Source organism: Onychomys torridus, chromosome 2 (assembly GCF_903995425.1).
Source record: "Onychomys torridus chromosome 2, mOncTor1.1, whole genome shotgun sequence".
NCBI classification, from domain to species: Eukaryota; Metazoa; Chordata; class Mammalia; order Rodentia; family Cricetidae; genus Onychomys; species Onychomys torridus.
This window is the reverse complement of record NC_050444.1, coordinates 14,389,579-14,402,220: the sequence shown is the minus strand read 5'-3', so window position 1 is coordinate 14,402,220 and position 12,642 is coordinate 14,389,579. Positions and strand designations below refer to the sequence as shown.

At 41.4% G+C, this 12,642-nt stretch overlaps 1 long non-coding RNA gene across 1 annotated transcript in view; it reads right to left on the bottom strand.

Moving 5' to 3' along the window:
* Window positions 1-5,391, bottom strand: part of LOC118577482 — a 33,001-nt gene extending 27,610 nt beyond the window's left edge. Inside the window, exon 1 of the long non-coding RNA XR_004944204.1 lies at window positions 5,341-5,391. This is a non-coding gene — a long non-coding RNA (uncharacterized LOC118577482). The remainder of the gene's footprint in view (window positions 1-5,340) is intronic.
* Window positions 5,392-12,642: the final 7,251 nt, after the last annotated feature.

The following is a 12,642-nucleotide window of genomic DNA, read 5'->3' as shown; positions in this document are numbered from 1 at the left end:
TTCCCTCCAAGCCTTCCCTGGCCTCTCCTTCCCAGGTCCAAGAGACAATGCCATTTCCTAGTTTCACACCAAGTCATTTGTCTGCAGTGTTGGCCCATGAATCAGGATCTAGGCAGACTCCCCAAGGCACGCCCTGCTCTTTTTCACACCTACCTTAGGGTTCAGAAAATTACTGCTTCTAGTGTACATCTCCAAATACATTGTTACTCCCAAATATAAATCACAGAGTATTTCTATCAGCTGTGAAGAAACATCAAGCAGCATCTTCAAAAGCCCTTGGTCTGCAAAAAGTCAGGCCTTCAGGGAGAGGCTCCCTGCCCCATTAGCTGGAACATCGGAGATCTGCTTACTTTTTACTGAAAAGTAGGGGAAGAGCACCACTCTTGACTTGGAGAACCCAAAGTTAAACAGAAATCATTCCAAAGCCAGATACAATTCTATCATCTAGCAGAGCTCAGCAGGATAGCACTAAGTCAATAAAGCCGAGGGCAACCCTGACAGCTCTGTCTGTGGAAGAGCTCTAGCACTCCCTGGATGAAATGCCTCCCAAGATGTATGTTTTCCAGGCTCCACCCTGAGGTACACACTGTAGGGTTTGTTTCAGCAGTGTGGTGATATTTACACAGTGAGAACAGCTTCACTGCTGAATGCAATAAACATGACCTTGCTTTTAATTATTTGCACCTATGGCAATTACAGGTTTCTGGCTTTTACAAACTACTTTCTGTCTCTGTGGGACTATCCATCTACGTAACTAGTTATTTCTTAGACCCCTCCCTCTTTGTCTTTTCTTAAACCTTATTTAATTCTGGGTCCTTTGGTCTCTTACACACTGCTTGCACTGTATTTGTACAAACTAAATCTTCAGATACAGCACTTTACATTTCAAGAACAAAATGATGTCAAAGTGGGCCGGGCGGTGGTGGCGCATGCCTTTAATCCCAGCACATGAGAGGCAGAGGCAGGCAGATCTCTGTAAGTTCAAGGCCAGCCTGGGCTACAGAGTGAGTTCCAGGAAAGGTACAACAGCTACACAGAGCAACCCTGTCTCGAAAAACCAAATAATAATAATAATAATAATAATAATAATAATAATAATATAAAAAATATATAATGTCAAAGTGAACCTCTTTCATAACTTTCTTATAGAGCTTCATTAATTTACTAAAATCACATAATTCCTGGTCTGGTCTGCACACCAATGAAAACCCTGTCTTTGTGACTGTCTCTGATTGTGTATCATGGTCTGTACACCAATGAAAACCCTGTCTTTGTGACTGTCTCTGACAGTGTATTAGAAAGAAGAAAAGAAGAAAAGACACAGAATAAATGGATTTCCAGAAATTCAAGTAAGAAAAAAACACTATACTGAGTTAAATTTTATTTACAGATAGAATCAGATACATCAAAAATTTAATCCAGATGTGCTAGTACGTGCCTAAGTACGTAGGAGACTAAGGCCAGAGGACCAGAAATTCCCAAGACCAGCCCTGACTACATACTAGGCTCAAAGCCAGGTGCAGACAGGAGAATTGCTTTGAGTATGAGGCCAGATTGGGCTAATTAGAGGACAGTTTGAGCTATAGAATGTGACTAAGTATCCCATGAAATAAAGTTGTTCTCTTCCTAAAATTTGTCCTGTTCTTTTGAAGAAATTAGATTAGCATTGAGTTTAGTGTCTCAAAGTATTAAAATAATAAATGAAGTAGCTATCATAGGAGACTATAGTGAAAGGTTAATTAGAATTAGGAAATGTTTAACTAAAATTGAAGTTTCTTAAAATAATACTTCCAGTGTCATCTCACCCATATCTCCAGGGATGCTAGAGTAGCTACAATACCTTCACCTGTGCTGCCTACCACCCTTCCAGGCTCTTCCTCTTCCCCCCATGTCTATGTTAACATCAGTAAACTTGCCAGTAGAGAATATCACAGGCCTAATACTTATTCAGAAGTACAGAAGCCTGGAAAATCATCATCCCTACTCCTCTGCCTCTGCATCTACTTTTCAACAATCATTTACCATGGTGGTTACAACAAAATGTCTGTGTTGGTTAGGTTTTATTGTCAACTGGACAAAATCTAGAGTCACCTGGGAAAAGCAAACTCAACTGAATAATTGCTTGTATCAGATTGGCCTGTGATATTGGAGGCCTAGCCCACTGTGGGGGGCATTATCCTTCACTAGGTGCGTCTGGGTTGTGCAAGAAAGATAGCCGAATATGAATCAGAAAACAGTCTAGCAAACAGCATTCCGCCAAGATTTCTGTTTCAAGCTCCCTCCTTGAGTTCCTTTCCTGATTTGCCTTAATGATGGATTGTGGCTGGGAAGTGTAAACCAAACAACCCTTTTCTCCCCAGGTTGCTTTTGGTCCGAGTGTTTTATCACAAAAACAAACAAAGCTGGAATACTGACCAAACACAGGCAGACAGCTGCCAGGCTTAAGAATCAATGAAAAAAAGAATGAGCTGGAAAGCAGCAAGATGATACGGGATGGAATAAGAGAAACAAACAGAATGGAATGGATGGAGCTGCATGGGCAGGATAGAGAGGATAGGATGGGATGCGATGGAGTGAATGGGAAGGGAGGGGAGATGTATAGGATAAGATGGAAGGGACTGTACAGAATAGGGATATCTCTTCATCCACTTGGACTATATATAGGTCTTTTTGGTTAAGTAGAAATCAAATCTATTAAAAACAGAGCCTCATAAAAAAATGAACCCCCCATCATCATCACCATCATCATTTAGGTTACAAACAGCATACCTTTAGTCTAAAATGACATATGACTTGAACATTGTAAAATTTCAAATGATTCTCTCTAAGGAAAAAAATGAATGAATAACGAAAAATAGCTGTAGATACAGAGGCAATGTTAGCAAGGAGTGAGAAACAAAGACATCGCCCGAGTCCTCAGTGACCCACACATACAAAATTACACAGGCTGGAGTAATGTGATTGCCCATTCTCCAATCAGCCAGCAGATGTGCTGCTGCATTCTACATGAGCAGCAAGTGCGAGAAGAGCCCTGCTGGAAGTCCTACAAAAAGAGAATCACAATAATCAAGCCTGCGCTCAGCCAGGACACGCGTTACTGTAGCAGAATTAAATACAGATGCACACCCTGCCTCCAGCCTGAAAGGCACAAAACCATCACCATAACCTTCCACACATTGCTCATTAAAAGAAAAGGCACAGTTAAAAAGAAAAATAAAAAGCCCAGCAACATGATTTAGCTTCATTTGTGCTGTTAAATCACTGACTCTACCCATCTTTTTCTCTTTCTACTGATGGCCTTTGCCACTGTTTATGCTGTCTCTCAATCTTGACTTTTAATTGCAAGATGTCAATCATGAGACTATAAGGATTTAGAAATGATTCTCTCCATAGAACACTTTAAATAAAACATGGCAAGTAGTCTATATATACCTTGATAATGGATTTCTATCATCAAAAGCTGTTGTATAACATCTGAATATGAAAAACTAGAATCTTAACTTCAAAGAAACCATAGGCCCAGCCTCTAGCTAATGCAATCAGTTCATTCAAATGATAGTTGTAAGTCTGAAGATTTCTTTAAACCATACTTTACTTTGTTCATAGTGAAACAATTTACAAATTAAACAACACTATAATAAAATGATTTGATACAGTTTTAAACAGAAGAAGGGAATGGAAAGTTTTCAGGTTACAAACACCTTCCCCCCAGAATGAATTTTATAATAACCGTTTCTAAATATGCCAATGTAACAAATGTATTCAGTGATCAATCTTGTCTAATTCCTACTGCACCAATGGTCAATGGAATTAAAAGGCTTGCCCAGCTTTCAGAATTGCTGCTTCAGAGGAAGACCTCTTGTTAGCCTCTTTTGGAATGCAAAAACCATCTTGCTACACAGAAAATTTAATTCACATTATCAACCACTTCATAAACAAATTTCTTTTTGCCCTCTATAAATTAGTGGGTTTCAAATTGTATACCCGGAGAAGCAGGCGCCCCATAGCCCGAGTAAAGACAAGAGCACCCAAACTCTGGCGAGCCTATCGCTGACTCACAATCAGCCCCATCTCCAATGACTGGCTACCTTCCCACCCCTCCTTTGCAGCCCCCAACACAAGCCACTGAGCTTTCTCCAGGGCTGTGCAGCAGCCCCTTTCCATTATCTTTGCTACCTGTCTTGTTCTCCTCCATCTGCTCCCCACAACAGCCCAGCATAACCCAGTATCTCCAAACACAAGCCACCTGTTCCTAGGGCTTCCCATTCCACCTAAAGAAAACCCAACTAACGCCTTGCCTCGACTGAGAAGACCCAGCCTGCACAATCTGACATGCACCTTGCCATCTTCTAGTCTTTTGATGTTCTCTCTTTCCTCACAACAACTTCAGATGCACAAGAAAATTGGTTTCTTTCTCTGCCCTGAAAATACCAAGGTCCTTCACACCTTGAAGACTTGCCACCTCAAGGCTTAGCTTCTTCTCCTCTTGGCCTGGAACGTTCTTGTGCTCCTTCTTTTCATGACGGCTCCTCTTCTACAATTTGAGCTTCACTGTCTCTCCTCCAAGAAGCTCCCTGACCAGGACCACTGGGCATTATCATCTACTCTTGAGGCCTACTGATGGCCTACAGAGCAGGCGCTATAAATGTGCACTAATGAAGACACTTCCTTTACTAACTCTGTCTTCAACGAGACTGAATTCTATAAGCCATGGACATCACCAACTCCTGGGAAAATGGCAATGCAATTAATATCTGACAGTGAAAGAATGAAGAGGTGAAGAGAAGGGAAGGAAAAGGGATATGGGTAGGGAAAGGAAGGGGATGGGTGGTCTGATACGCTTGTCTGTTGCTTTGTTAAAGCGTTCTGACGCAAAGCAGCTGGGAGAAGAAACCATTTATTTGGATTTCGATGCTACAGTTAATCACCAAGGAAAGCAACAACACAAACTCAAGGCAGGAAATGAGAGGCAGGAACTGATGCAGAGACCATGGAGAAATGTGTTTACTGGCTGACTCCCATGATTACTCAGTTTTCTTCTTTTTTTTTTAATTTGATTTCTGAGATTAATATAATTGCAACATTCCTCCCTCCAAACCCTCCCACAGTCCTCTCTCTATCCTTCAAGTCCATGGCCTCTTTTTTCATTAATTATTATTGTATGCATACAAATATATATACTTAAATATAACCTGCTTAGTCTGTATAACATCATTACTACGCATGTTTTCAGGGCGGACAGTTTGCTCTCTTAAACAATCTAGGACCACCTGCCCAGGGGGGCACAGCCTACTGTGGGCCGGCCCTTCCATGTCAATCATTGATCAAGAAAAAGCTTACCGGCAGGCCAATCCAGTGGAAGCAGTTCCTCAACTGAGGTGTCCTCTTCCCAGGTGACTCTAGTTGGTGTCAAGGTGGCAGCACAAGTGAGAAGAGGAGCAGGAAAGGAGGGACGGGGAGGAGAGGGGAGGGGAGGAGAGAAGAGAGGTGGGGAGGGGAGGAGAGAAGAGAGGTGGGGAGGGGAAGGGAGGAGAGGGGAGGAGAGAAGAGAGGTGGGGAGGGGAAGGGAGGAGAGGGGAGGAGAGAAGAGAGGTGAGGAGGGGAAGGGAGGAGAGAGGAGGTGAGGGGACAGGGGTGGTGAAGGGAGGGGAAGGAGGAAAGAATGAACAAACAGTGAAAAGGAAGACATGGATTAAGGTGGGCCTAACCATCTGTTTATGTCTCTTACATCTGAAATGTTAGTTGAACTGAAGTCTGTGCAATCTGAACTATGTTCTTCAGTGTCTTTTCCTATATCCTCAGAGAGGATACTCCACAAAGAATTAGGAACAGGTTCTGAATGAAGCTGCCCCCCCCAACTTGCCTTGCATCCCATTTGATGGGACAAAGTGCTGGCAGCCATAGGGGTGGGCTCCTGCACCTCCTCCTCCTGCAGCCTTCCTGGCCTTGGTTATGCAGCAATCCTTCCTTACTGGCCAACAGCGCTTCTTGTCTGTGGCTCAGGCAGCGTATCCCACACTTTCTAACACAACTCTGTGAAGTCTCCTGGAACACATAGAACATCTGACCTCAAGTCACACATGCGGATGCTACAAAGGTGTTTCCATAAATTACCTTCCTGCTCCAGAAGGAGACATGTTATTTCTAGTTGAAATCACTTTTTCATTTCTCCAGGTCACAGGAAGTTCACTCTCCCTGCTCAATCTTCCTCAGCCAGACTTCCAAATTTTGTCACATTTTAAAATGATCTATTTTTAAATGTACTGGTTTATGTAGATATGTATCAAGAAGCAAGAACATGTGTTTGAGTCTAATTTATAAGAAAAAAAATACATGAAAAGTTAAGTCATATTTTAAATTCTAATTCACCTGGTAAGACCAATTGTTTTCCCCCAAAACACAACTTATTAGTATATATACTATTTTTTCACCTCAAAAATATTAATTCAAATCTGCCCTCATATGTGACAGAAAGTCTATTTCCAGACATTTTAAATTCAGTACCCAATGAGAAAGCATTCACCTTTCATAGAAACCCCAGAGCCAGGGATATACAACTTCCACAAGCTATTCAATTTTGTTTTAGTTTTTAATTTATTTTATTTGTACAAATTTATGGGGTGCTGCGCAGTGGTTCAATGTATGCTTCTGTATGTATTGATCATGTCGGAGTGGGCAATATCCCCAACTTCCTAACCATGTTGAATTAACAAGCAATAATTTTACACATGTAGGTGCTATAGCACCTACTTCAATACCTACATAAATATGCACTGGTAAAAGCAAGGCACTGATGTGCCTCATCATTATGTTATGTTTGGAAATTTGGAGCTCTTCAAAACTCTGTTTTAGGCTATGATGGGTTATGATGTTGCCACCTCTGATAGAATGCTAGACGTCACTGCTTCTTACAACTTCTCGGATGCTGGTGATCTAATGTGCCACCCGTCCCTCCCAGTCTCTAATCTTTTATACACTGTAATCCAGAGTAGCATCCACATACATGACAGAACATGCAGAAATTGCCTTTTTGAATCGGACTTACTTCACCTAACATAGTGCATTCCTGCTTCAGAAGTTTTACTACTAGTAAAATGATAGGCTATTATTCTTGATAGCCTACTGAATAACATGTTATCAGTATATTTCATATAACCAGTATATGATATATTGCACAATTATTTGTTACTATGTCACTGAAATACAAATATGTGTGTAGCTACCACTTTCTTGATGGGCATCTAAGTTGATGCCACATGTTGGCCCGTGTGACTTAGTGCAGCCAGGAATTCATCTATGATGTGCTGGCACCTCCGTGGGTTTCTTCAGTGACTGGATAACTGGATTGTATGGTAGGTAGATTTTTTTGTTGTTTCTTGAAGAGCCTCCATCCCCACTGTTCTTTGTAATGACTGTACTGATATCATTCCTGTAATTGGAGATTCCTACTACAGAGAGTCTCCTTCCTTGCCAGTATTTGTTACATTTTTAATTTTTTGACAAGAGATTTTCTAACCAGGGTGAAATAAAATCTCATTGTGATTTTCACTAGCATTTGCCTGACAGCCAACAAAGTTGAACATTTTTTCATACATCTGTTGACCATTTGAATTTCTTCATTTGAAGAAGAAACTATTCATATTTTTCTCGTTTTTAATTGTTATTTGGGGGATTTTTGTCATTGCCTTTTTAAATTGGTTGTCTATTCTAGATATTAACTCCTGGTCACAGAATAGCTTATAAATATTTGTCCCATTTATAGTTTGCCTTTTCAACGCTTTAGTCAGTTTACTGGACCAAAGTTCCCTGACTTGATGCAGTCCTATTTGTTCATTTCTGGTCTTGTTTCCTGGGTTTCAGGCATCTTATGCCAAGTCAACGCCTGTGTCAATGTGCTGGAGTGTTTCCCCAAGCTTCCTTCTAGAAGTTTCACAAGTCTAGTTCTCATTGTCAGGTCTTTGACACATTTTTTTTTATTTAATTTTCATACAAAATGAAAGACAGTTTGACTTTCAGTCTTCCGCGTGCAAATAACCAGTTTCCTCAGAACCATTTATTAAAGAGGCTTCCTTCTCTCTGGGGGTTGTTTAGACCTTTGAAACAATCAGCTGGCAGCAAGTGCATACTTATTTCCATGTGCTCTATTTTGCCCCATTGGTCTGTGTGTCTGCTCTTATGCCAGTACTGTACAAGCTGTGTGATATATTTTCAAGTCAGGAAGTGTGTTCTCTCTCTTAAATGTTGTATTTAATTTTTTTTTGTGTGTGTGTGTGTATTTAATTTTTTAATGTTTATGTATTTATTTATCCACTTCTCCAGTTGGTGAGCATATAGTTTTCCTAACAATCTCCAATGACTGTATATCTGGAGCAATCGTAATAAACTGTACCTTTTACCCAACTTTATATGAGCCTTCTCTATTTTAAATTAATCTAGCTGGGGTTGGGGATTTAGCTCAGTGGTAGAGCACTTGCCTAGCAAGCACAAGGCTCTGGGTTCGGTCCTCAGCACCTGGAAAAAAAAAAAATTACTCTAGCTAAAGGTTTTTATTTAAAAACAAACAAATGAACAAAAACCTCTGCTTTATTGATTCTTTGTATTGTTTGTAGTGTCTTTTATTTGCTTAGATTTTCTCACTGTTCCTCCTTCTGCTGGGTTTGGGGTTGCTTTGTTTTGCATTATTTGTTGGCTTACTTCTTTTTTACATGGTTTTTATTGCTATAAACTTTTATGGTAGTACTGATTTTGCTGTATCCCTTAAGTTTTGATATGTTATGTTGCTATTTATATTTGTTTCAAGAAAATTTTGTAAATTCCTTTTTTACTTCATTTTCTGTTTGTCCTTGGCTTTTGGTTTTCTGAGACATGGTTTCCTTTGTAACCTTGGCTGTCCTGGAACTCACCCTGTAAACCAGGTTAGCCTTAAACTCAGAGATGCACCCACCTCCGGCCCCGAGTGCTGGGACTGAAGGCATGTGCCACCATACTCCACTCCTTTTGCCTTGTTAGTGGCTGTCTTGTCCTTTTGCACCGTGCTGTTCATTACCAGGCACCAATGAGTTTGTACTGTTTCCGAAATTCCTACTGTCTTCTAGTTCTGCTTTCAGTCAGAAAAAAGACAATGTGAGTTCAGGTTTTTACTAATTTTTTAAGGTATACTTTATAACCTGGTACATGGTCTACTGTAGAGAAGGGGCCATGTGCCAATATAATGATTATGCATTCTAACCGGGCAGTGGTGGCACACGCCTTTCATCCCAGTATGCAGTAGACAGAGGCAGGTGGATCTCTATGAGCTTGAGGCTAGCCTGGTCTATAGAAGGAGTTCCAGGACAGCCAGGGCTGTTACACAGGAAAACCTTGTCTCAAAAAACCAATATATATATATATATATCAATTTTGCATGAAATAGTTTTAAACGTCAGTTATCTGTTTTGTATAGTCTAGATTGACTCCGGTGTTTCTTGCTGATTTGCTGTCTAGATGATCTGTCCCTTCATGTGCTGATGACCCCTCCTGCTACTGTAATAGAGTCTACTTCCCACCCTTTCAGTGGAATGCTTCCTTTATAAAATTGGGCATTCTGGCATTAGGTGCAAATGTGTTTATAATTTCTACATCTTATTTTACTGACCCCTTATTGTGGCCTTCTTTATCTCCTTGTGAGGTTTGTCTTTCTCCCTCTCAGGTTCCTGTTTCTGATCCAAACCTAGCTTCTCTTGCTCATGCTCAGTTTCTATTCACATGGTGTATCACTTTTCCTACCTCCACTTTCTGTCTGTGTATCTGTGGGAGAGAAATGCATTGCCTGTAGGCAAGTATTTCTCCCTCTTCACTTTGCACCCACTTACCACGCCCATATCTTCTAATTGGGGCTTTAATGGGTTTCTGGTCAAGGTTATTATTGGTGTGTAAACACTCTCTGTCATTTTGTTAAATTTGTCTCAAGTATTCTTTATTCTATTCCTTTTTCCCTCTGCTTCCTAGCTGCCATGATGTCAGCAGCTTTGCTCCATGTGAGTTCCCGGATGTGGTGCCTCACCCCAGACTCAGAGGCAGGGGAAGCAAATAGCCATGACTGGAAGCTCTGACCAAGTAAGTCAAAATAAACCACTCCCCTTATGAGTTGTTCGGCTCAGTTTGTCAAAGTGATGGAGTGCTGACTAATACATCGAAGACTGTACTGTTAGTCTAATGAGCAGAGACCTCAAATGTGGCTTGGAAGTTTTCCCTTAGAGTTCTTAACATTTTCTCTTTGTCGTGTGTGTGTGTGTGTGTGTGTGTGTGTGTGTGTGTGTGTGTGTGTGCGCGCATTCACATCCTACAACCATATGTGTAGAGGTCAGAGGTCAAACTCAGATCCTTGCCTTACACTTTATTTCACACGAGGCCTCTTATTTTTCTTTTTTTTTCTTTTTTTTTTTTTTTTGTTTGTTTGTTTTTTTTTTGTTGTTGTTTTCGAGACAGGGTTTCTCTGTGTAGCTTTGCGCCTGTCCTGGAACTCACTTGGTAGCCCAGGCTGGCCTCGAACTCAGAGATCTGCCTGGCTCTGCCTCCCCAGTGCTGGGATCAAAGGCGTGCACCGCTGCCGCCGCCGCCGCCACCACCGCCACCACCACCGCCCAGCTCCTGGTTTTCACTGCTGTTCATGCCAGGCTATCTGCCTTTAAGCTTATGAGGATGCTTCTGGCTTCACTTGCCATCTCCCATGAGGGTGTGCTGGGCTTAGAGTCACATATGATTCTGAGGACCCAAACTCTGCTTGTCATGCTTGTGAAGCAAACACTTTACCTTCTGGGCCATCTTTTTGACCCCCGTTTTATACTTTTAAGTTCTTGACTACAATATATTGTGGCACAGATCTCTCTGGCCATGTCTATGTAGTGTCCTAAGAGCCTCCTACATCTGGATGGTCTTATCTTACCACAATTAGGGAGGTTGTTTGTTATCATTATACATTTTCCTTTCTTTTCCTTTGGAGACACCAAAGATAAAATGTTTATTAGTTAATCACATGCAAAAATTCTCAGGTGCTTTCTTTAATATTTTCTCCCCCCATTCCGTGTGTGTGTGTGTGTGTGTGTGTGTGTGTGTGTGTGTGTGTGTGTCTGTGTCTGTGTCTGTGTGTATGACTGATAAATTCCAAAAGACACACCATCGGATTCTGCCTTCTTCCGTCTGTTCCCCACAGTCTGTCACTGGGGCTTTTAGCTGTGTTTTTGGTCTTATTGAGCTGATTTCCAAGGTTTCTATTTGTTTCTTTTTCAAGATCACTATTGCTTTGCTGAATTTCTCATTCATAGCATACATTGTTTTTCTAATCCTGTCCAATTGTCTTTTCTCTTTGAATCTCTGAGATTTTTATAATTATTCTTTTGAATCTTATCAAGCACTTCATCAATACTGTTTTACTTAGGATCTGTTGCAAGAGAGAGTTATTATGCTCACTTGCACTTGTAGGCATGAGATAACCTCATTTTTTCATATTCCTAATGATACTACATTATGACTTGTGTGCATGGTGGGTCAATTATCTATGCTGCTTTTGTAACACGGCTCCCACACACACTCACACACAAACGGCTTTCTCCTGAAGACATGCCTTGTAACGTGGTATGCAATCCTGTCCTTGTGTCCAGTCTATAACATAGTCCTCCTGTACTATATACACACTATGTTTAGCGCCAATAGCTTCTTTTGACTATAACTAGTGTGATGCTACATTAGTTACTTTCATTGCAGTGACCAAAATGCCTCGCATACACAGCTTAGGTTCGTATTTCCAGGGCTTCAGTCTATGAGCTAAAGCAGGTCATCATGGCAATGAGCACACATGCCGAAAGAATTCTTCATATCATGTCAGACAGAAAGCAGAAAAATGTCATACAGAAAGATACTAAGACAAAATACAGCCCCCAGTGACCCATTTCCTCCAACTGAGTTCCACTTTCTGCCTTTCACCACCTTCCAATCATGCCATCGTACGATGATCCATCAGAGGATTGATTGCATCAAACAGTTGGGACCCCATTGTCTCTGGAGATTGGCCACAGACATCCTCAAAGGTACTTGTCACTAATCTAATCTCAATCCCTGCAGGTTAGCAATCAATATTAACCAGCACAGAGGTCTCGGGAGCCACATGGAGTCAGGGACACTCTAGCATACCACAAGGTGTAGCACACAGCAGTGGGTGTGCAGTGCCCATCCTGTGGACGTGACAACTGTGGGAATGCTGACATCAGGTGAGTGACAAGATTTCCTTGGGTACTGCAGGAGTGAGCTCTTCTGCTGGCAGTAGCCTCTAACACTGGCAGACAAAGAACAGCAGGCACTTGACACAGCAGACTCCGGTGCCCAGCACTGGGGGAGGCGACATCGAGAACCAATTTGACCCTAGTCCCAGCACTAGTGACGGCCCACATATGGCTGTCCAAAGGCAGAGGTGGAGGCAGACAAGTGTGGTGTCCCTCTCCAGAGCCCACTACTCCAGTTTCAGGAGTAGCTCCCACCTCCACACAACTTTCACAAATCACATTAGATGTAAAACTCAAATTCTTGACCTAAATTTACAGATTGCCAAATAAAATTATATGCCAACCTATCACTTCTAAATGCTAATCAAATTATAAAAGAACACTT